Genomic DNA, 25,466 nt, shown 5'->3' on the forward strand with positions numbered 1-25,466 from the left:
AAACACTTTCTTCCAGTTTCTACAACACCCAGCTCTACTTCCTGCCCTAGGCTAGTAGTAGGTATTGTAGTGTCCTTCTAATAAACTCCCTTCATTGGTTTTATTGAGTAGGTTTCTTGTAATTAAAAATATCCTGTTGTGATTAAGCTGCAGGAGGGCAGGGGCTGGATCTTGTTCACTGTTACATGCTCAGAGCCTAACACAGTGTTGGCCATGAATAAGAGTTGGTCAATGAAGATTTGCCCAATGAAGATTTGCCAAATGAATGAATAATGAGAAAGTTGTGACATGCATGATTTGAGCAAGTGGCAGCCTTTGAGCCTCCTCATCAGGCCCACCTAGAATAACAGAAGGATGAGGGTTTCTTCCATGAGGTTAAATCAGTAATGTTTTTTTTTTACTGGAAATCACTGCCAAATTTTCAATAGTCCAAAGAAAATTGTGTGAATCCTGATTTTCAAAGGACTATGATGTTCCCTAGACAAAAAGAAAATTTATCCCTGTGGTGAAATAAAATCCAGGATTTAAAAAAATAACCCGGAAAATGTTTTCCTAAATAAATAAATATTACAAATTTTAAATTTCTTTCTGGATTCATACATATTAACACTGCAGTGGTCTGCAAAAGATCAGTCCATCCAGCACTGCTCTTTGAAGGAGTTGCTCAGAGAGGTTCAATAATTTGCATGAGGTCACACAGCACGAGTACGGGAAGGGAGCCTGGACCTCCTGTCTTTGACCTCTTAGGGCAGGGTTTCTACTATAACCAGCTGCCCTTGGCAAAGGAAGTTCTTATCATTTCTCTGCTGCTACAATTAAAAAGACACCTTTTGAAACAATTCCCGTTTACTACTCAATCTTTTAACCCTGGTCAAATGGTTGAACTAATGATGGCATTTATGCAATTATAAATTGAGTGCACATTTAAGAAACAACCCATCAAATATATGAGCTTCACTGTAGCTCCATTAAAACAAAAAGTTTTAAATGACCAGGGTACCAAAAAAAAAAAAAAAAAGAAGGGTGCAATTTTCAACTGTATTATTACCTGTGAAATATTACAAGTGAAAAATGTAATTACCTTAATGCTATTTTTGATATCGTATCAGCAAATTACCCTGAGTCCCCACTGTGACACTTGTATCAGGGTAAGCATTATCCCGTTGTGAGTGTCAATCCCTGGGGAAAATGGAGTTGCTCAAACGGTTTCGATGCTTCAGCAATTAGCCACCTCGAGACTGCCAGGAAGGGCTGATTTTTGAGACACTTATAGGATGTTTAACCTATAAACATCTAGGACATTTACCTCCTGTTTGTTTTTTTCCTGATTAAGCGCCAGAGAATCCTCTTTATGCAAGCAGAGCATCATTTTATGTAATAAGAACTTTTCTCCCTCTATTTTCCTTCTTAATCATTGGCAAATCCGCTTCTGCTATTAAAATACACACCAAGAAAACTGGAAAAAGAGGTATTAAGTATATATTATACTGAAGACTAATACCCTAATGTCACGAGGGAACAAAAACACACACAATGTGATGTGTTGGAGGATTAGCAATCTTCATGTTGCTAAAACAAAAATAATAACTTCCAGAAACCTTTGGAAGCCGGTGATTTGTTTTCTGAAGTTCCGAAGCTTTATTAGGAGATTAGAAAGGATGCAAACACAAACACACACACACTTAAGCTTTGCAAAATTGCTCCATTTACTTTGGGTGTAAAAACATCGTGCGCTAAAGTCAGGTCCAGCTATAGGTTAGAAATTGTTAATGGGCAAAAATGCCTCTCTGTGCATGTAAGGTATCAATATCATGCACAATTTCAAACAGTTTCTCTACCAAAATAAAGGACTCCATCCTCATTTCACTCTTAATGAGCTCTGTTAAAAATTAACTCATATAAATGCAGTAGTAGGTCATTCATATCATCCAGCTTTGTAAATGAATTCTGTAAAAATTAAAGTCCTGAGGCTGGCGATTGTTCAGTAAAGAACTATGTTCTCCATAGTATGACACCAGCCTTTTGGAAAAGGAACAGCCTTTTCCAGTTTAGCTGCAAAGATGAACATATTCAGGTCGGTTACTGGGTCTTGAGCATCTCTGCATTTTCGGTGTCTATTTTAGGTAGAGCGTCATCCCTTAGGCTGCTATTCCATCTGGAAAATGTAATTAATAAATCATCAGCTCTCAGCTCTGCACGCTGCCTTAGAAAGTGTACCCAAAAAATGAGAAAGGCTAAGATCTATTTATTATGTATTGGCCCCAAGTGCCACCTTGCACATTCTTAAGTGTCCCCGGATCTCCAGGAAAACAAGGTGCTTGGGTTTACTTGAAGAAACGCGGCTCTTTCCTGTAGGCACATAGAATTGTCCCTGCTCTTTCCAACCATCGGATCCCCAAGCCCAGGCTTATCACACATCTCCAACTCTTAGCCTGAACAAGGGAGGGAGCGGCTGAAAAACAGAACTCTTTAAGGGGGCTCCAGGGTCTGATCAAAGACACCTTCCTGTGACCAAAGGGAAGGAGCAGGCCTGGCTGGGGAGCTCCAGGAACAGAGCACCCTCAAATCAGAACAAACAGGTTCAGGTCCAGTCTCTGTGTTGCCCTGTGAACTGGGGAACTTTCTTACCTTTTCTGTCCCACTTCCAAGTAAGGACTTAATTATTAGCTATTACGATAATTAAAAGGAACTCATTGGTTAGCAGAGCAGCAATAGCCGCTCCCCCAAGAAACACCTCCTGGGGGGTTCTGATTCTTCAAGAACTATCATCCCAGGATGCTGAGTATTAACAGAAGTTGCACAGCAAGGCAAGCCAGTATCTTTATTTGCATTTCCTACAGAGGAAATGGATGTGCAGAGATGTAAACAGCCAGACTAAGGTCAAGATGGTATCTCAGGACCCTGGTTTAAAGTCCTATCCAAGAACCCAGGGTCCTAACCACATGAAGGTTTCATTCTTCCCAGATAATCTCAATGTCTCTCTTGTATCCTTAGGCCAGAAGAACCATTTTAATGCTACATTTAACCTAAAAGGCTTACCTTTTTATCCCAGCCCATTTTAGCTTTAAATTTACAATATTTACTCACTCTGCATGCAGTCCTGATTAATGTCCAAATTCAACCATGGTGGTTGTGTGTGTGTGTGTGTGTATGTATCTTATATACAATTCCAATTCTCCATGGCTAACCAGAGTGTTATCTTCCTTGGCTTCTGGGTTTCTGTACCTCACTGATTCAGAGTGCCAGGTATTTGGGATTAAATCCAGCCTGAAATGTTATTTGCTCTGTTTAGTGCTTTTATGATGATTCTCTTATTATCTGCATGTGCTTCAGTGCTAATTGTACATTACAATGGTTGTATGCAGGCAGCCTGTGAGGCAAACAGGAGTCGGGGAGGGGGGTGGTATTCAGAGCAAGCCACCATTCCATGGAATCCAGACAAGGACCAAAGGGAAAGATGCCAAAGGAAAAGAACAAGGGGGCAACCTAGTTTGTAGTTCTGAAACCACTGCCTGGTGCTGCCCTGAGGGCCAAATTAACTGTTTCAGGGCATTTAGCAAGTGTTCCAACAAGAAAACATTAAGAAGAAGAAAGTGTATGTTATTTCTAAAATCCCATGTGGGTGTTCAAGATAAACCTGAATCATCAAACTCCAGAATTCATGTATGATTATATTCAAAGGATGTTTGAAAAGGGAAATACACCATTTAAATTGTTAAAATAGTTCAAAGACCACAAGGATAGTTGACACACCAATCTAAGCATGAGGTTTAGAATAGGCAAATATTAAACCCCTAACTCTGAGTCTGAATAGAAATTTTAAAAATCATCCTTCTGATGTTTATCAGAACTCACAGGAACAATTATGTTCCACCTTTTACAAAAAACCTCGCCAGTAGTTTAGAAATCACAATGAGCCCTGAAATCACAAGCTCTAGTGAAATACTCTACTATGTCACACATAGTTTGCAAATTATTTTGAAAGACAACATATGACACTCAAATGCATCTATAGTAGTGTGATAAATTAAGCATAGAAAACAAATTATGTGGTAAATCTTGGCAAGTCTATCACCTTAAAAATGATTTTAGCACTGACATTTTGCAGTATAATGAAACACAAATTATAATTAGAAAACACCTTTGCTGTTCATTCTCGAAATCATCTTTTGCAATTCCTAGTTTCCTGACAACTGCTCAGCGACTGGAGATGAGGACAATCAACCATTCCCAGCTTTAAACTCAACTTTTCAACAATCTCTAGGATTTCAGCTCCCTGCACGTTTCATGCTGATCTGGAGAAGGGGCGAACTGATGTAGGGTTACTGAAGCCTGAGCTTCAGGGCCCTTCACTCACTGGGGCCTCTTTCAAGACCATGGACTTAATTTTCTGATCCTTTCTTATAAATGAGTTCTCCCAAATGCATAAACTTCAAGCCCCACAAAAACTGCCCCTGGGTAAAATGGATAAAACTTCCTTAAGCATCCAAGTCCCACACCAAGGATCACAAAATGCCAGTTCTTCCTAATCCCTTCACAACCAGGGCTTGGTAGCCTTGACCTTATCATACTACAGACAGATACCACGTGGAGAGCAGCTGGTACCACAGGTAACAGGGTCGGTGGATGATGCTCCTTGTACGATCTAGGCAGATACTACAGTAAAAGATGGTTTGATATAGTCTTTCTTCTGTTAAAATAAGCACGTGTTATAAACACTTTGTTAGTCCTTGTTTTATATGCAATGAAAATTTGAAATGAACCTTGGCATTCCAAAGCAGTGATTCTGACCACTTTTGAGTAAGCATAGGTCTTTTAAAATTTTCAAACTTGCCAAATGGTATATAGTTTGGCTTCTGCCTAAACATTTGAAAATTTCCTAAAATTTCCATTTCTAATTTTACTCTGATTTAAAATTTTAATTTATGCACAGCTCAATCCAAAATGTTCTGCAAACTCCATAAAAATATCTAAAATTTCTGCCTCTTTTTCACTTTTTCTCAACTCAGTAATCAAAAGTTTGCAGATTTCACAAATTATTTCTCTAAAGGCTATCTGGAGTCTTTCTTTTTTATCACTATGTAAATAAATTTTATCTTAGAGTTTCCTATGAATACCATGTTAAGAAACTGGGTGAAAAGATCTAATTTTGCTGACCTCACTTTTCCCACATGTTAGTACAAAGCTAACATAAACCTCAGAATAATTCTATAAGCTAAATACTATTATCTTTATTTAGTAGCTGTGGAAACGGGCTCAGAGAGACAAAGAAACCAGTTTTAAGTTCGGTCATGTAACTAATAACTGAGTAGATGTGGAGTCTGGTCAATTCCATTATACCAGACAGCTAAGTATTTGAATATGCCCATACCATTCTCACTTAAGAGCATACGTGAAAAGACTCACTAAGAAAAGCCCAGGATTCATTCCCAACCATAGTTCTCAAAAATTAATACATGTCGTTGGATAATGCCTAAACAATTTAAGCGAGGTTTAGGGAAGATGGGAATAACATCATGGACAAATATGAGTAAAAAATTGAGACTCTTCACAGAGTAAACATTTTCCAATTCTAGCCACATGTTATTAGTGCTGACAAATAGAAACTATGAAGAGTTATAGACAGAAGATAACGCAATAATTTTTTTGAGTGCTGAAATTCTTGGGCTGCAGCTAAAAACTGATCAAGGTTACCAATTTCTTCATTCTGAACAGTATGCGTGACACTTCCTATTTAAGAAATAAACAAACACTAATAAGCAACCAAGACTAGAAAGCAAGGGAATTTCTTTTAGAGGTGCTAGGCTTAGCACCAGACCATATACTCCAAGGAGAAGAGAGTGTTAGGATGGGATCAAGACAATATCAATTTAGAAGTAAGTTGAGATTCTGAGGCTGCAAGTCAAAGATCAGGAAACAAGGTCATTTATTCCAGAAAGTGATGTCGTTGAGATGTCTCAATGGGATTCAGTGGAAATGGAAGTGTGTTCACCCAGTTTTAAAGCAAACCCCCCCCCAAAAAAACCTGACAGGCTGAATGAGAAAAGGACAAAGGCTAAAACACCAAATCAAGGAAGATGAACAATCTTTGGCAAGAGAAGAGTAGACCTCTAAGGTGAATTTGGGACGCAGGGCTGATTTTAGGTCTTTTGGCATGGATAAAAAAATGACGGCAGCGCTTGATTTGATCTCGAGAATCAATGCCAACTCCTTATTAAACTGTCAATCTTTCTTAGTGTTACCCTTAAAGATCTTGATTCAGTGAATGCACCAGTGAACCTGAAAGCTGCAAGTTTCAACAGCTCTCCTCGCAGAGCAAACATCAGGCTCTTACCCAGAATTTCCAGAGTTTCTGGTGCCATTCAGGGCAGCCATCATACTGATGTTCCTAACAAGCTCTGCTGAATTGTTTACTTGATGAATAATTTTCAGCAAACATCTAATCTTGCAAAATATTTTTAAAATAAATAGCTGGTACTAATTTCCCTAGAGCCCACAACAAATAAAACCTATCATTCCCCAGCCCTGCACTGTGAAAAATGGTAAGAATGGCCATGTTGGCAATCTGAAAAAATATAAGACCTTGATAAAAATCAGTAACACCATCCAAATCATTTTTCCCTGAAGGATAACTCCTGTGTCATCAAGCCACTTGCACTCTTTCGGGGTTAATGGAGAAGCCAGGGAAAGGATTAAAATCTGATCCTTCTTCAGGGAGTTCAAAATGGGGAACTCCTTGGCTTCATGGCTCCCAGGATCACGCAATGACTTGGGTCACTCATCTATTTACACCAACTTTAAAAGGTAGGCAGGTTCGGAAAACCCAAAAGCAAAGCACCTACCATTGCTCAACTGCCATTTTGATCTCAACCAGGATTGTTCCTCTGCATGTGGAGGGGCAGCGGGTCTCAGGCTTCTCCTTCTCCTGGGACATCTCACTCAGCTCTGTTACTATAACCAGGACTCAACCCACCCCGGACCAGTGGGCCCCACTCAACAAAGTCCAGACAGTGACACAATCAGGCTTTGCTTAAAGGACAGAGTAACACATATAGATGATGTGGACTGTGCAGCTGAGCTCTTTCATCACCCGCTGGGTCCCTGAAGACCCCTTCCCCACCTGCATCCATCCAGCTCCATGTGGCCAAAGCCACATTCCCTGTTCCCACTCCATCAATGTCCTCAGGCATACCTGGAACCCACTTTGTCTAGCTCCAAAAGGGGAGGTCAGGGACAGACAGGACTCCCTCCTCCAGCTTCCAAGACCCCTTCGCAGTCTGCAGCCCCCTCTCCTGAGCTCTAGAGTGGTCATCTGCTTCACAGGGGTGACTTAGCCTTTGACTCCCAGCCTGGGCTTTATTCAGGGCCCCACCAGGTTAGAATATGATACCTACACAAAGGCCAGAGACACAGTGGAACGCAGAGTGTGGCTGTCCGCTGATGGGGCTCAGCGGCAGATTGCAGTCATGAGTCAGTCGCTTAAAAACAGCACGAAGAACTCTCTCTGGGCCAAACACTGACACACACAAAATGGAATGTTGTTTCTCCTGGAAAAATGCACTAAAAGAAATATACTATGAGCCACGTAGATAAGGTTAAATTTTCCATATTAGTAGCCACAAGTACAAAGAAACAGGTGAAATTAAAGTGAATAGTATACTTTTTATAAGCCAATATATAAAAATATTATAAATTTCAACGAGTAATTAATATCAACAATTATGAATGAAATACTTAACATTTTTTTGGTACTACCTCCTGAAAATTCCACATGTATTTGACATTTATCAGTTCAGTCAGTTCAGTCACCCAGCCCTGTCTGACTCTTTGCAACCCCATGGACTGCAGCACACCAGATTTCCATGTCTATCATCAACACCCAGAGCTTGCTCAAACTCATGTCCATTAAGTCTATGATACCATCCAACCATCTCACCCTCTGTTGTCCCTTTTTCCTCCTGCCTTCAATCTTTCCCAGCATCAGGGTCTTTTCCAATGAGTCAGTTCTTCGCATCCAGTGGCCAAAAAAAAAAAAAAAAAAATTAGGGTTAGGGTTAGTGGCCAAAGTATTGAAGTTTCAGCTTTAGCATCAATCCTTCTAATGAATATTCAGGACTGATTTCCTCTAGAATTGACTGGTTTGATCTCCTTGCAGTCCAAAGGACTTGCACAAGTCTTCTCCAACACCATGGTTCAAAAGCATCAATTCTTTGGTACTCAGCTTTTTTTATAGTCCAGCTCTCACATCCATACATGACTACAGGAAAAACCATAGCCTTGACTAGATGGACCTTTGTTGGCAAAGTAATGTCTCTGCTTTTCAATATGCTGTCTAGGTTGGTCGTAGCTTTTCTTCCAAGGAGCAAGCGTCTTTTAGTTTAATGACTGCAGTCACCATCTGCAGTGATTTTGGAGCCCCAAAAAATAGTTTGTCACTATTTCCATTGTTTCCCCATCTATTTGCCATGAAGTGATCAGACTGGATGCCATGATCTTAGTTTTCTGAATGTTGAGTTTTAAGCCAACTTTTTCACTCTCCTCTCTCACTTTCATCAAGAGGCTTTTTAGTTCCTCTTCACTTTCTGCCATAAGGGTGGTGTCATCTGCATATCTGAGGTTATTGATATTTCTCCCAGCAATCTTGATTCTAGCTTGTACTTCAGCCAGCCAGCATTTTGCATAATGTACTCTGCATAGAAGTTAAATAAGCAGGATGACAATATATAGCCTTGATGTACTCCTTTCCCAATTTGGAACCAGTCCATTGATCAAAGTTTGGTTCTAACTGTTGCTTCTTGACCTGCATATAGATTTCTCAGGAGGCAGGTAAGATGGCCCGGCATTCTCATCTCTTTAAGAGTTTTCCACATTTTGTTGTGATCCACACAGTCAAAGGCTTTAGCATAGTCAGTGAAGCAGAAGTAAATGTTTTTCTGGAACTCTCTTGCTTTTTCTATGATCCAACAGATGATGGCAATTTGATCTCTGGTTCCTCTGCTGTTTCTAAATCCAGCTTGAACATCTGAAAGTTCTCGGTTCACGTACTGTTGAAGCCTGACTTGGAGAATTTTGAGCATTACTTTGCTAACATGTGAGATGAGTGCAATTGTGCAGTAGTTTGAATGTTCTTTGGCATTGCCTTTCTTTGGAATTGGAATGAAAACTGCCCTTTTCCAGTCCTGTGGCCACTGCTGAATTTTCCAAATTTGTTGGCATATTGAGTACAGCACTTTAACAGCATCAACTTTTAGGATTTGAAATAGTTCAGCTGGAATTCTATCACTTCCACTAGCTTTGTTCGTAGTGATGCTTTCTAAGGCACATTTGACTTTGCACTCCAAGATGTCTGACTCTAGGTGAGTGATCACACCATTGTGGTTATCTGGGTCATTAAGCTCTTTCTTATATAGTGCTTCTATGCATTCTTGTCACCTCTTCTTAATATCTTCTGCTTCTGTTAGGTCCATCCTGCTTCTGTCCTTTATTGAGCCCATCTTTCCATGAAATATTCCCTTGGTATCTCTAATTTTCTTGAAGAGATATCTAGTCTCTGCCATTCTATTGTTTTCCTCTATTTCTTTGCATTGATCACTTAGGAATGCTTTCTTATCTCCTCTTGCTATTTTTTGGAACTCTGCATTCAGAGTTCCAAATAATATCTTTCCTTTTCTCCTTTGCCTTTTGCTTGCCTTATTTTCTCAGCTATTTGTAAGGCCAGTTCAGACAACCATTTTGCCCTTTTGCATTTCTTTTTCTTGGGGATGGTTTTGATCACAGCCACTTGTACAGTGTTGGACGAACCTCTGTCCATGGTTCTTCAGGCACTGTGTCTATCAGATCTAATCCCTTGAATCTATTTGTCACTTCTACTGTATAACCGTAATGGATTTGATTTAGGTTATACCTGAATGGTCTAGTGGTTTTCCCTACTTTCTTCAATTTAAGTCTGAATTTGGCAATAAGGAGTTCATGATCTGAGCCACAGTCAGCTCTGGGTCTTGTTTTTGCTGACTTTATAGAGCTTCTCCATCTTTAGCTACAAAGAATTTAATCAATCTGATTTCAGTATTGACCATCTGGTGATGTCCATGTGTAGAGTCAACACTTATAGCACATCTCAATTCAGACTAACCACACTCCTTGATGGCCACTGGTAGCTACTGGCCCCTGTACTGGACAGTGCAGCTGCAGAAGCTCATAGTCCAGTGGAGCTGGAAGATGTTCCCATTCTCTCTAACCACCTCTCCGTGTAAAGTGATGTTCAGACTCAGAATCCATCCTCTCCCTTACCCTGAGGATAGTGGCCCAGGGATTTTCTGGATGAATGTCCTTATGGCTGTTGCTCAGTTGCTAAGTTGTGTCTGACTCTTTGTGACCCCATGAACTGCAGCACACCAGACTTCCCTGTCCCTCATCATCTCCCAGAGTTTGCCCAAGTTCATGTCCATTGGATTGGTGATGACCTCCAACCATCTTATCCTCTGCTGCCTTCTCCTCATTTTGCCTTCAGTTTTTCCCAGCTTCAGGGTCTGTTCCAATGAGTCAGCTGTTCACATCAGGTGGCCAAAGTATCTGTGCCCTTGCTTGGCACAGACAGCACCCAGACTGCCTGATCCCAGACAGCACCTCCTTGGGGTTCCTGCTACAGCTACTTTTAACAAGGTGTAAAAAGAGCACGTTGAAACATAGGGAGCTGAACTACCCTACCCAAAGGCTTTCACAACTCTTGACTCTGACTAAATTCCATTCCATTATTGATCTCTGTACAGTTGATTCTAGTATATAAGACACTTTGGATATTGGTAAAGTTATCAGTTAGAAACTCTGCAGCTCCAAGTGACAGACTAACCAACTCAAATTAACTCAAGTAAACAATGAGCAAAGGATATTATCAGCCCACCTAACTAGAAGACCCAGAGAAGGTAAGCTTCAGGTGAGGCTTCATCAGTTTCACCAAGGACTTGACTTCACACTCTCTCCATTCTGCATTCCTCCATGTGGACATAAGCTTCAGGTGTGACACAGTGGTCTCTAGCAGCTCCAGGAAACCACCCTGAAGTCTCAGAGTGACTTCAACAGTAGCTCATCTCCCATCCAGTGGAAGAAAAAAAGAGCCTCTTCTCCAGCTTCCACAGATGTGAGAATCATCCTCTGCCATTGGCCAGAACTAGGTCACATGTCCATTCTGGACCCAATCACTGCAAGTGATTGCTGGCTTTCCTAACTGGCTTAGGCCAGTCAGGGCCCATCCCAGGAGCAGGAAGAGGGTTCATTCCACCCAAACTGTATGGCAGAGAATGGAGGGATGGTACAGTCCCTTAAGGAAAAATCCAAGTCCCTCAGTGTGAGAAGCTGGGGGTAAATATGGGAGAGTCCCCAACACATGCCCACCACAATCAACATGACGTGCCCAAGGCTGTTACTTTATCGTGCCTGATGTGTGGCGATTCAACTGGGGAATTGTGAATTTTCTGGTAGCTTCAACCATGTCACACAAAATTAATTTCAATCCCTCCAGAGAACTGCCATAACCACTGCACTCCTCTGGCTGGAGAAAAATCTCTCCAGCACAATGTTTTTAAGAAAACAAAGTCCCCCTTCCTGGATGAGGGAAGTATCCCTGAGACTGCTCTATTGAAATCCTGAATGCAATCCAGGGATATTAAGACAAAGAGGCTTCATAAGAATTAAACAGTACAGATTTTATGAACAAAGCTCAAGTACTATCAGCTATTAATATTACCCTAAGATTACACAAATAAAATCTAGTCAAGCATGAGGGTAGCACATCTTTCAACGTGTAGTAAAAGAGAAAGAAGTGTGTGATGTCAACTTTATGTAAAGGGCTCTTCAATTTTTTTCTTAAACTCATAGCTTACTGTGCCAACTCCTTCTGGTGACAAAGAGGGCCACATGTGCATAAGTGGTGGAACTTGGAGAGGGTCTTTAGGGATAAGGAAGCAAGGGATGCACTTCAAAAAAGAATAATTCTTGACACTGGAACATCCCTTGGTATATTTCTGCTCTGGAGGTCTTTAAAATATCACATCCATTTGAAAGATAGAACGTTCCACCTATGTTTATAATCTATAGCAATTACTGTAATTAATAATTGGTGACATCCATATGGGCAGGAACTGTGTCTGTTCTGTTCTCCACCGTGTACCCAAGTCCTGGAACACAGTAGGCACTCAGTAAATATTTGATGCAGTGAAATTAGATTGAATTTATTTTGTAGAAGCCCGCCTGTTTTAACACAGAGATTCAGTCTGAAGTCTGTTCCATGTATTCTAACATAATTACTCTAGGTGGTTGGGCTGAGGTGCAGCAGGTGGTGACGGTGGTGGTGGTGAGGGAGAGGGGTTGAGAACGTAGAAGTACTTAAATATAACCTAAAAGCAATCTTTCCAACAGGTCAACCCTGGCTGGCCCAGTGCTGGGGGTCCAGAGATGGAGAAAACATAAGTGCATAGATGTCCAGGGCAAGAGGGGACACAGAAGTAGCAGCAGCTCAATGTGACAATATCTAACAAGAGGCAACGTAAAGTGATAGAGGCAAGAAGATGAAAGGACAATTAATTTCCCCTAGGACGATCAAGGAGGATTACAGGGAAGAATTTGGGATTATAACTGGCCCTGCCAGAAGCTTCCACAAAGACAATATTTAAAGTCTGCCGAGACCCAGAGGAATGGTGAGTGGGAGGTAGGAAGATCAGAGGTGCCCTGCTATCCTTGGAGCCTTTAAAAGCAGCCAATTTGTCTTCACAGATGGGCGAGGCCTCCCTCTTAGGCCCGCAGAAAGCTTTGTGTATGTCCCCATCACGGGCCCACAGGTTCCCAGTCTGCCAGAACAAAGCCCCAGCTAGGAGATGACACGGCATCCTGAGGAGTCTAGCAGGGAGGGACAGAAAGTCCTTGCTTAGACAGGAGGCGGTGGGTTGTTTTTGCCATACTATTTTGTTTCTGGTGAAATTCAATAAACATTGGTTCAGTAGAAGCGGCCACATCCTCTCCACTAGATAGATCTGCTTTTGCCACACGCTTTTCAGTGTTCCTAATGAACTGTTAACAAGCTGTCAATTAAGTGCACAAATTAGAAGAGATGACATGGAGAGGTTTGTACAACAGAGCATACTCTCAGGCTGCAAACCACAGACCCTTCCAGAAAGCCTGAGGACCACGTATTCGGACCACCCCATGAAGACCTTTGACCTGATGGGGAAAATACTGCAATTAGGTCTTGCTTTGGGGTCGGGGAGGGTGGTTTAAGATATGAACTAAGTGTAAAATAAAAAAACTTTCTCATTGTAAGCGTTGAAAATCCTCTTGGCTTATGGCAAATCAAACGGTTAATTCTCTGCTGCAACTTGTAAACCTGTTTTACTTAAGTGGGTGCTGACAGACGACTTTATTCTGTGTGACTTTTATTGTCGTTTCTTTTCCAGCTGATTGGTTCTGTAGGCTTTCTGCTGTTTATCAGGCCCATCTTCTGGGGGGAAAAACTCCACACAAAGGAAGAAAAGTACACAAATGAATAACAAACTTTAAATGTAGTTATCTCTGCTCTCTGCCTACTGCTGTTCCCAAGAGAGTCTCCTAAAAGGACATCTTGTGGAGAAGCCCTGACTCTCCGGGCCCATTTTATTGCCAGAGTCAGGATGTTAAGGGACCAGCTGAGACCAGCATCAGCGATGCTGAGAAGAGCGAGGCAGCTTAGCTCACTGGAGATGGGGTGGCGGGGGGAGAGGTGGTGGTGTGGGGGTTGGGGGGATGTGAAGTTCGCTGGACACAAAGGGACATGAAAGCTTTTATGCAGACCCAAAAGAAAAACGAAACAAAAACCACAAGTGCTCCCTCAGTGAGAACTGCTGGAAGGGTCCCTCACATAGCAATGGGACAACAAAAAGACCAGTTACTGGTTAACTTTCAGAAAGAGCCGGACACACTGGGGCAAGGCCAGCGTCTTAATACAGTGAATGAAATGGCCCCATCAACAGGTCTGTCAAAGGGCTGGTGGTAGGAGTTAGTTCTGGAAACGAGGCCGTCTGGAGGGGCAATCCCTGAGCACGGGGAGCTGATAGGAAACCATCACATTCACATCGCCTGAGTGGACGAGCCGACTGATTGGAAAAGATCCCGATGCTGGGAAAGATTGAGGCAAGGAGGAGAAGAGGGCAACAGAAGATGAGATGGTTGGATGGCATCACTGACTCGATGGACATGGTTTTGAGCAAACTCTGGGAGATGATGAAGGACAGGGAGGCCTGGTCCTCTGCAGTCCAAGGGGTCACAAAGAGTCAGACATGACTGAGCGACTGAACAACAGCCACCCCAGAGTCGATCATTTCCCGCAGAAAGACAAGCAATCTCTGGTGACTGGGCCCTGAGATTTGCAGAGCTGATTCCTGACAGGCTCCAGTGCTCTGTGACTCAGTTTCCCCACCTGCCAAAGGACTGGAACGATGGTGAGGGGAGACACCCAGAGGCAGATGGAGCCGGGCGTGGGAATGGGTTTGGCCAGCCGTCTGGCCCCTGAGGCTGGCTCCCAGTCCCTCCTTCCCTTCCTGGGCTGCCTGTCTCACGCTGTCCCGCCCATCATCTCCCAAGTCTCAGGCTTCTCCCTCCCTCTAGCTCATCACCACCTCCCTCCCCGCTCAGGACTTCTCTTAGAGGCACCGTTGGATCTTAGGCCCCTACCCTGCCCTGCTGTAAGGCAGGATCCTAAGTTTGGAATCTGAAAAGCCAGGCTCCAGTCCTGGTTCTGCCATTCACTGCGTGACAATAAGTGCACTTCTTGACCTCTCTGAACTTGGCTTCCTTTTCTGAAAATAGATCACAGAGGAAAAAATAATCTGTTATGAGGTTCAAGTGAAACAATGGAAACTCTATAAACTAGAAGACAATAAACTAGAAATTTTAAAAATCCGGTTTTTCTCTTTTAGCAGAGGCAGCCTCTTTTCCAAATGACATCCTAACTGCACACAGAAGAAAAGCGGAGAGGTCCGGGGGTCGGGGCAGAGCCCCCACCGCCTTGGCCACCTTCTCCAGGATGTGTTCCCTGACTCAAAAGTTTGAAAACCACTGCCCTCAGGTCCGGAGAAGGTGATGGCAACCCACTCCAGTACTCTTGCCTGGAAAATCCCATGGGTGGAGGAGCCTGGTAGGCTGCAGTCCATGGGCTCGCTAAGAGTTGGACACGACTGAGCGACTTCACTTTCACTTTTCACTTTCACGCGTTGGAGAAGGAAATGGCAACCCACTCCAGTGTTCTTGCCTGGAGAATCGCAGGGACGGGGGAGCCTGGTGGGCTGCCATCTATGGGGTCACACAGAGTCGGACACGACTGAAGCGACTTAGCAGCAGCAGCAGCCCTCAGGTCACAGCCACTAAATCACTAAGCATAGGCATTTTGAAAATACAATTCCATGCTATTAATAACCAGAATGGAAGATGGACAAACAGTGCCCTTCAAACGTTTACTCACCTTGACAGTTATCAGCTCAGGACGGGGCTGACTCCCACCTATTTCGGTATAAACTTATTACAACAACCTGGAGTGGTTTAAGCTTCCTCATGGAGTCTACTGTTCCATTCACCACATCACTGTATCACCCTGCTCCCTTCATGTCTTACACTCACAGCTGTTTATCCTTTAGGAGGTAACTTCTGCCCATTTTATGACTCACTTGTACACACACACACACACACACTCTCTCTCTCTCTCTCTCTCTTGCTCTTAATAGCCAAGTTTAAGTTTCTTAAAACCAGTCTAAGAAAAATGAGCTATAGATTCATTAATAAGAGTCCTTCGGAACCCCTAATGGTCCCCCACCACCAGACATGTTTCCAAAGAAGTCTGAAGTGAAGTCGCTCAGTTGTGTCCGACTCTTTGTGACCCCATGGACTGTAGCCTACTGGGCCCCTCCATCCATGGGATTTTCCAGGCAAGAATACTGGAGTGGGTTGCCATTTCCTTCTCCAGAGGAACTTCCCAACCCAGGGCTCGAACCCAGGTCTCCCACATTTTAGGCAGACGCTTTACTGTCTGAGCCACAAGGGAAGCCAAGTGACCACCAATAATTGCCCATGGCTGACTAAGGTCCCTGTGTACAAGAATGGAGTTTGCTGGACAGAGGAGGGGTGGGCAGGTATGTTAGCAGAGATCCTTGGCTCAGCTCTGCCTAGGCCTGGTTTTAATTCAAAGTATTCCTGCAGGAGTTACCATTGCCTCCCCTTTTTTGCACTCTGCCAATTTCATTAAGCAGTTCTCTTAGATCTAAATGCTAACTGTCATGGCAGGCTGCAAAGCCGCATTCCCTACCCCCAACCACCGAGAAGCCCAGAGGGAAAGTCAGCAGGCGCAATTATAGCTTTCATGTGTCTTTCTGGAGAGAAGACTTAAGTGTTATTTTATATATTTTCTCTGCACCATGTCAGTGATTTTCTTGGGAAGCACAAGCCTCGGGCTTTTTCTCCCCCACAATGAAAATTTCATGGAAAACTTATCCAGACTAAGGAAAGCAATATTTTTGTTTCTGAGAGGCATCTATCTGGTCTGCTTTCTCCACATGCTGGTGCTGGAAACAGAGTCATAAATAAATCCAAGAAGGTAAAAGAGGGGTGTAAAATACGAACAGAGAAGCAAAGAAAAAGAGGGGAGTCAGAGAAATTGAGAGAGCTCAGCACTTATGGGAAAAAGGTATAATAAACTGCCTTCCTTACAAATAAGAGAATCAAGCCTACAAGGGGCCTTGCCTTCTTCCATTCTCACGCCAACCTACCAAGCCATGGGCATTCATGGCTCTCTTGTGCCCTCTAGTGGGCAGAGGTGGTCAGTGTTTTTCCTTGAGTGACAGCCAGAGTCTCTTATGCACTTGTCGGCCTTCTTATTACATCATGAATTTTGATAAGCCCATTAGCCAGCCAGGCAGCCAGGAGGAGGATGTCTTTCTCACTTGATGACTACACAATGAGGAGTAATATATTTTAATTTAAACACCATAAACCTATTGAGTGCTTAATTAACTTTAACCGTCTTTAGGGGAATGAAGCCAATTTGAGGGGGTCAAAAGGAGTTGTTTCAATATCAAACAGTTTTACATAGTCAATCCATTCATTCGGCCTACAGCTACTGATTAACACACAAAATTAACATGTTAGTAAAAATTCATATTCAGGCCTCTGGGGAAATTAAGATGCGCATGCACAGGGCATGATTAGCACAGCTATTGTTTTCTCCCAACAATATAATTTAATGGGTTTTTAGAATTACAGAAAGAGAGACTCGGTGCTGGTTTGAATTGATTATTTACCACAAAGCTTTGAAATATAGAAAAGATAGAAAACATTTCAAGCCAAAAGGGCCGGCGAACAGAGGCGGATGGGCTTGGAGTGAGCGCATCTTACCAAGGAGCTTGGCCAGGATGAGCCGGGCGCCACGACCAGGCAGCAGCCAGGGTGATGGCAGGAGCAGGGAGATGGCTCTTGGCTGCACGGCAAAACACAGTACGAGCTACCTTCCCAGGGAGGAGGAAACTGTTTCATTTTAGATTTAATCGTGCCCAGCCTATTTCCAGAAGCATCTGAGGCATTCACATTACTCAAACACATTTTAAAAGAATAAATAAAAAGCATATAATTTTGTTAAAAAAAAAAGATATGCAGTCCATGAGAAAAGAGAGCAGAGAGTAATAGAAAAGGTAATTATCCAATTCACAAAGCATATTTAGTTCTGAGCTTCCTGGCGGCCAAGGAAACAATGCTAAGTATACTGGGGTATATACTTCTCATTATCTGATGTCATTATGGTAGTATATTTTTCTGGACAGACACGTGTACCTCTTCACGTTGAATCTGAGAGAAACTGTGTGGTTACTTTCAGAAAGTCACTGTATAAGAAGATGATCAGTGGCTTTACTGGTGGCCCAGTGGTTAAGACTCTCCCTGCCAATGCAGGGGACACGGGTTTGATCCCGGGTCTAGGAAGATTCCTCCTGCTACAAGGAAACTATGCCCGTGGGTCACAATGACTAAGCCAGCGCTCTGGAGCCTGCCCATTGCAACCCCTGAAACCCCCACATGCCCTAGAGCCTGTGCTCTGCGACAAGAGAAGCCACCATAATGAGAAGCCCACGTACTGCAACTAGAGACAGCCCTCGTGCACAGCAGCAAAGACCCAGCAGAGCCAAAAATAAAAATAAACAAATACGTAAATCTTTAATTTAAAAAAAAAGGAGATCATCAATGTGCTTAATTACTGACTAGCAAGAGATTCGGAGATGTTCTTCAGAAAGTGCTTCTTGTGTTATCCCTCCATAAAAGGAGAGCACAAAGCCTCGAGCTGAAATTGGCAAAGACATTTCTGTAGAGAACTAAAATAATACAGTCCAGGTATAATAATAAAGTCCAGGCTTTCTGATAATCTTTCTTGAGTTCCTATGATAACAGTGGCTTTAGGACCCAGACAAGCAGGAAGGAAAAAGCACCTTTTCTCACACAGAATTTATAGGGTTTTATAAGAACCTCATAAGTGACCTGGTAGCCTTTAGTCTCTTTCCCTCTTCACATCATCTCTACAGGGCCAAGAAATGAGTCTTCCTAAAACATTTACTTTAATATACCATCTTTGCTCAAAACCCTCACTGCCTCTTTGCTCCCCACGCAGGTCTGTTTTCAGCCTCATCTCTCAACACTGCCCCACATGAATCCTCCAGCCAACCTCCAACCAGGCCTCTGGGCCCTGCACAAGCTGTCCCCTGATCCCGCCCTGGGCTGCCTTTCCTCTGCCTTTTCCACTTCTTCAAATCCTTCTTTCTCCACCAAACCTTTCCTTACTCTCCTCAAAGGCTAATTTTCTGCAAGATAAAAAAATCAAGACCCTTCACTATCTGACCCCAGCCCTGCTCCCTCCGCTACCTTCTGCGTGCCTCAAGCATCAGGCTACGGAATTCCTGCTTTTCCCCAAGCTTACCACCGCGTTCAAATCTCTGCATCTTTGCTCATACCATCCTTCTGCCCTGCTGTCTCTCCTCTTTCAATCTGGCACACTCCTCCTTCAAGACCATCTGAAACCCCTTTTGTGGAGCTGCTCCAACCTTCCAGGCAGAGTTAGTCTCCTTTGCCCTCTGCTCCCAAGGCACCTGCCCCCATCTCTTTGAGAACTCAGCAAGGTTGACTGCGAATATCTAGGTAAGCTTCTTCTCCCCTGCCACACTGGGAGCTCCCTGATGGTAAGGAGTGTGTTTTAAGTTCGCTTTCTTTCCTTTCTTTCCCTCCACTTCCCCTCCCTTCCCCTCTCCTTCCTTCCTTCCTCCCATTCTCCCTTCCTTCCTTCTTTCCTGTGTCTAATGGTGCCTGGCACTTAGTAGGGCTCAGAATATGCTAGTTGAACTAAATCACTCAATGGTCCTCACCCACATCTCCCAGGTGACAGGGTCTCAGGGATTTGCTTCTTGGTGTCCCTCGTGCTGGTCCCCATGTCAGGGGAAAGTGGTCACAATCTCCATTTGTGGAGACAATGAAAGGTCTGACTGTCTGTCTGTCTGGCTGCCTGCCTCCTCCTCTCCCTTTTTTCTCTTCTCTCATAGGCTTTTCTTCAGCAAAGAAGCCTGGCATAGACGACAGGTACATGAAACCAGACAGAGAAAAAAGATGATGGATGAGAAGACCCAAAGAACACAGACTTACTTGGACCCAGTTGGCCTTGATTCCTGGAGCTGGAAGAGGCCCAAGGTCAAAGGATACTAAAGCCCAGACCTTCAGCAAAGTGAGCAGACCACCAGTCAGGTCACTCTGACAGGCTGGGGTCAGAGTGATGGAGACCGGACTGAGACTTCTGAGCAGGAGAGCTGGGGTCTGGGAACCTCGCATGTGTCAGGCTCCCTGGGGAAGCTACAGGGCTCACAGGCTGGGTAAGGCTGGCCGCTGGTCCCCATCAGAGAGGAGATGGCATCTTAACGTCCCAGTGACCCTGGCCTGCTTCCACTCCTCCTGTTTTCTCCATTAACCACTTGGTGTTCACTCTGTTTCTTCACAGGGCTCAGAGGATGCAAACATTTTCAGCCAAGTTATGTTCATGAGGAAGTTTTTCCAATACTGACTGAGGGCATGGGTGCATGCTCAGTCACTCAATCGTGTCCTACTCTTTGAGACCCCCTGGACTGTAGCCCGCCAGGCTCTCCTGTCCGTGGGATTCTCCAGGCAAGACTACTGGAGTGGGTTGCCATTTCCTTCTCTAGGGGATCTTCCCCACCCAGGGATTGACCCTGCATCTCCTGTGTCTCCTGCATTGGCAGGCGGATTCTTTACCGCTGAGCCACCCGGGAAGCCCTGCCTGAGGTCAGTGGAGCAAACGCTGCTCAGAGGCACACACCAAATCCTCTGGCTTTAGTCTTTCTGTTGGGCCTCTTTTGTTCGGCATGTTGATTCCCGGACCATCCAACAGAAGAGGCCGGTCCTGTCACTGGGTTTGGAGTTCACACTCTGACCCCTCCTTCCCGCCCCCTCCCCGTACCATGCTATTTTATTACAGAATAAACGTAGGCACGCTTCATCGCCATTGGATGGAGTGAGTGTTTGGGGCTAAGACAGTCACACAGCTATACAGGTTCAGCTCTTCATCCGAGGCACGGAGGCAGGACAGCTCTCTGGGTGTCTGAACTGACCACCCCAAAGGGCAGCCTCCACACTGCTGGGGAGGGACTTCCTCAGGAGGCTTGGCACACTCACCTGAAGTCACAAAACTGCATCTTTAGGATTCTCAATTTACTTAGGAACTTATGCCAAATAAATAATTGCAGGTGTGTTCAGAGATTCAGCTGTATGGACATTCATTACAGTATTACTTCGGGAAAGCTGGAAACATGCTCAACAAGAGATTAGGTTCCTTAATGAAATTATGGTGTCCAGTCAATGGAATACCAGAAGTCTAAAGTAGATTAATAATTACAGACAGAGGAATAAATGTTCCTCCTATCTTACTAAATCAAAAAGGCACAGGAAAAAAAAAAACAGTTTCTACAGAGTAATCCCATTTTACTTAAAAATATGTGAATGCACAGAGGAGTTCTGTAAGGATGGTTACCAAGATGTTCTCAGTAGCTATCACTATGTCGTGGAGTCATGGTACTTTTTCATTGTAATCTTTCTATGAATCCACAATCTTTCATTTTCTAACAATAAAACTGTGCTGCTCTTGTCAAAGAAAAAAAAAGAGGAGTTATTTTAAATTATTTTTGAGAAACCTGAATGTGCAGCTGTAAGCTATTCTCACTCTTCATTGCAATATGATCCTCAGATTTTAGGAAACTGTTATCTTGCTTGGCTAAGACTCTGATTGCCACCCAGCACCCATTCTCCCCTTCTTTGGTAAGGAAACCTGAATGTTTTGCTGGGTAATAATCACTCAGGTAAATGGGTACTTTTTCCAGCCTCCAGTATGGATGGCATGGCCCTGAGCGTAAGTGTTGCCCAAAGAGACGTTTGCAGAAGTGCTGTGTGGAGCTCCCAGGAAAACTGTTCAAGGAAGCTGAATCCATGGGAAGTTTTATCCATCTGTTCTTCCTCCTTCCTTTCTTTTTGTTGCCAGGGTGGCTGACGCTCCAACAGCTTTCCTAAACCATGGATGGCTTCAAGTTGGAGGCCTCATGATAGAACGGTGGAGCAGAAAGGTAGAAGATGTCTGGGTCCCTGTCCTACCAGCCATGTCTGCACATCTCTGGACTTCTTTCATATGAAAAAATTTGCATTCTGGTTTACGCCCCCATTATTTTATTTTCCACCATACATAGCCCTTCCTCCTCCCCACTGCTACAGTGGGTCAACAGTTACTAAGAGGAAAAATAAAAGAAGTAAAAGGACTTGAAATGCTAAATTAGGATGGCAAAGAAAGCCAGCAAATATTTCAGAGTTGGGCTTTTATGTGCTATTATTTAAAATCATAAATGTTGACATTTATGCAACTGAGGGAGGAAGTGCCATTATTTCAAGCATTAACAGCACAGAGCTATGGCAAGTTATTCCACTTAGAAAATGTTTAACACAGGTACCATAATTGTCAGTTAATGGGTCAGGGAACCAAGAGAGACCTGCCTTTGTGTGTTAGGGCCTCCTCTCTGCAGATCACAAATATTTCCTTTTATGTTTAGGAAATGTAATTACATCTAATGCAAATTACAAGCCAGAAAACCACCACAAAGCTTACCGCCTTTGTGACGGTTCAGTCCTTCCATTAGTTTACAAGAGCTGCAGCCCCCCAAAGGCAAAGCTTACCTCCCAAGAAAGACCCTGTGAAGGATGTGTAATTTTGTCTGTCTGTCACGGAACGGGTCAGCACTGCTGTTGGGCCAAGTTCCAAGAAGAGTTTTTTAACCACAGCTTTCCCCTAAGGGAACGGCGTCCCACTCCAGTACTCTTGCCTGGAAAATTCCATGGATGGAGGAGCCTGGTGGGCTACAGTCCAAGGGGTCGCAAAGAGTCAGACATGACTGAGCGACTTCTCTTTCTTTCCCTCTTTCCTTTCTTTCCTTCCTTCCTTCCTTCTTTCCTTCCTTCCTTCTTTCCTTCTTTCTTTCCTTCTTTCCTTCCTTCTTTCCTTCCTTCCTTCCTTCCTTCCTTCCTTCTTTCCTTCTTTCTTTCCCCTAAGTAAAGCTTTCAGGTACCTCCCTCTCACCTGACTGACTTCTTGTCTTTTAAGATTCTCGTCTGGTATCCCCTCCTCCAAGCAGAGCTCAATCAGGGCTTGTCCTCAGTGTTCCCGTAACACCTACTGCTCACCATTCATAACAGGGGCCACCTATTGGTCCTTATTAGGCACCAGGTGCTGTGTTAATTGGTGCTCCAGGTGGACTACTGCGTTTAAGCCGCATAACATTCCTGTGAGGTAGGTGCACGGGCATTTTATAAATGAGGATACGAGGCTTAGAGAAGCTAGCAACTCACACGAGACTTTGCAGTTATGATCCCAAGATTAGGAAGTAAGGATCCAAACAATTCATCAGGCTCCAGAGGCCAAGTCATACTGTCTTATAAACCAGAAGCAGCCTCTCACTACACTTGAGTACTTCCCATCCCTGGGCTGCTCAGCATTCTGGAAGTACTCAATAAGTGTCAGCAGAATAACTGATTGCTCCAGTGACCGTTCATTCCTATCCAACTACACAGACTCGGGTTAAAAATCACCAGATGAAACAGAATTAGTCTCCATGCCTGCAATAAGCAGTCTCTGTCCCTGGGATTTCCCAGGCAAGAATACTGGAGTGGGTTGCCATTTTCTCCTCCAGGGGATCTTCCTCACCCAGGAATTGAACCTGCGTCTCTTATGTCTCCTGGATTGGGTTCTTTACCCCCTGAGCCACCTGAGAAGCCCCTTTATGGGAAGTGCAACCCATGATGGAGGATGGAAGCTCATTTCAAGATGCGTCCTTGTACTGCTGAAGGATGGGAAGAGTCCACACTTCCTCACGATTCTACATGGAAAGAAGATAACAACCAAGAGCAGCTTCGAAACGCACAAGGAGAGCACCCTAGAGGCGGCCCAGGCCTGTGCTCTGCTTCCAGGAGACAGTGGCTCCAAACTCAGAACAGGATCCAGAGGGTGTCCTCAAGAAGGCTCCAGAGCCTCACGGCGAGATCCGGCAGAGGCTGGGGCTGGAGACCCCCGACCAGCAAGGCTCTTCTCTGGCCCCGCAGCGAGGCTGGTCCTGGTGTTCCCGCAGCACCCAGCGCTAGCCTACACTCCTGTTCAGGGCCAACGCTGCCCCCTGTTGTGTCCCCAGCCCACACCAGGCCCGAGTTTCTGCCCTGGGAGGATGTGCAGAGTTGGGCAGGAGAAGAACTTTATTTCTGCTCAGGAGACTCTTAGAGACCAGGAAGTTGAAGCTTCAGGAGAAGAGAGATGAGGTCTGTGGCCTCCCCTCCTGTGAGCCTCCAGACAGAGTTACTCCACTGGGCCTTTGGACTACCCCCCTCAGCGAGCCCCTCTGTGCCTCTGGCTACGGTGCCCTCGGCGGGGGAGCCCAGGCCCCAGGGGGCAGGCTCAGGAAACGGGCGCCACGACGAGGGCCCTGCCAAGTGGAAGCACGGCTTCCAGCAGCAGCACCTGGCCTCCTGGCAACACCACAGCCGGGCCTGGAGTCGTGCCTGAGTTTTTTTGTTTCTGATTTTTGACATCTCCCCCCACCCCACCCCCACTTCATTTTTTTTTTCTTCCTCCAAAAAGCGTCCTCTCGAAAGCCACCCCTTGTCGCTCTGTGAGGGGCTGGACAGGGTTGGTACCTGAAGGCTAGTCCTCCGTTTACCATGGAAGCTATCTCTGACTCCTGAGCCAACCGCAGGCTAAAATCTAGCATTCTTGAAACTGCAAGTTTGATTTGTGAAATGAAAATGAAATCCCTTCTCCTCTGGCAGACTATAGCAAGGCTGCTGTGGTTAAGGCTGTGTGTCCGCGGCAGCTATTAGCTCTGCCACGGACATGGAGCAGGATTGTCGTTGGGTCTTATCAGAGACCACATGAGACCTCAGCATCCTGGAGAGGAATGGGACGGGCTGGGGACAGGGAAACCCACCATCTCCCAGGTCTTCCTTCTTCCCATGCATCCACAGTCACCAAGCTCCATGAATGCCACATCTCCAACAGCTATATCACAGCCTCTTCTCTATGCCTGGCACCAGAAACACCAGCCTCCAAGGTCTTTTGCCTGGGCTGTTCTAATGGCTGCCATCTCTCCTCCCTTTCTCATCTCCCTCCACTACAGCACAGTGTGATCATATCTCCCCCACTGCCAACTTCTCAGTTCCACAAGCTGGCCCAGACACACTTCACCACCCTCCTCCTCCTCTTTGGCGATTCCCCTTCCCCACCGCGCTCTTGAGTCCCACCCTAAGGACACTTGCACATCTGTTTGTGAGGTGTCGCCCCTGGAGTCCGTTCCCCACTCTCTGGTTTCCTGGGCTCCTCAGTCTTCAAAATTCAGTTCACATCACCCACTCTGGGATGGAGACCACCAAGCGACACACTGCCTGCTCCAGGCTGAATGAATGACTCCCTCCTTTGCGTTCGGTAACTCCTTCCTTCCTTTTTTGCCTCCCCCGAGGGACTGTGAGCTCTCCGAGTCTACAGCCTGGTGTGAATTCATCTTTGCGTCTCCAGCACTGATAAGGCATGTCAACCATGTACGGGCCAGCAGTTTTGAGGCATGAATGACAGTAAAAGGGAAGAGCAGACTATGTGCACAGATACCAACCTAGAAGCCAGGCTCCAGGGAAGGAGGAAAACTCGCCTGAGATACCCAGAAAGACCGTCACACTCCTCAGCATGTGAGCCCTTCAGAGACAGGTCTTTGGGGGATTATCCAGCCCTCACTGGGTGAGCTTGAACTTTGGAGATTTCGCACTTGCCCTGGGCAGATGACTCACATTCCCGAGTCACACCTCTTCCCTTTCTGAACTTGCTTCTTCAAACATCTTCC

General features: G+C 44.6%; 1 protein-coding gene and 1 long non-coding RNA gene across 2 annotated transcripts in view; both read right to left on the bottom strand.

Annotated features, from left to right (window-relative positions):
• LOC129629278 (uncharacterized) overlaps positions 1-25,466 on the bottom strand; it is a 139,500-nt gene that overhangs the window by 40,927 nt on the left and 73,107 nt on the right. The gene's annotated exons all lie outside the window — the stretch shown is intronic.
• LOC129629280 (uncharacterized) lies at positions 1,647-22,544 on the bottom strand. The gene is made up of 4 exons (XR_008703123.1): positions 22,270-22,544; positions 7,937-8,006; positions 7,395-7,560; positions 1,647-2,155 (listed from the first exon to the last, which is right to left on the bottom strand). It is a non-coding gene; the product is annotated as an uncharacterized LOC129629280 (long non-coding RNA).

Source organism: Bubalus kerabau, chromosome 15, assembly GCF_029407905.1.
Source record: "Bubalus kerabau isolate K-KA32 ecotype Philippines breed swamp buffalo chromosome 15, PCC_UOA_SB_1v2, whole genome shotgun sequence".
NCBI lineage: Eukaryota > Metazoa > Chordata > Mammalia > Artiodactyla > Bovidae > Bubalus > Bubalus kerabau.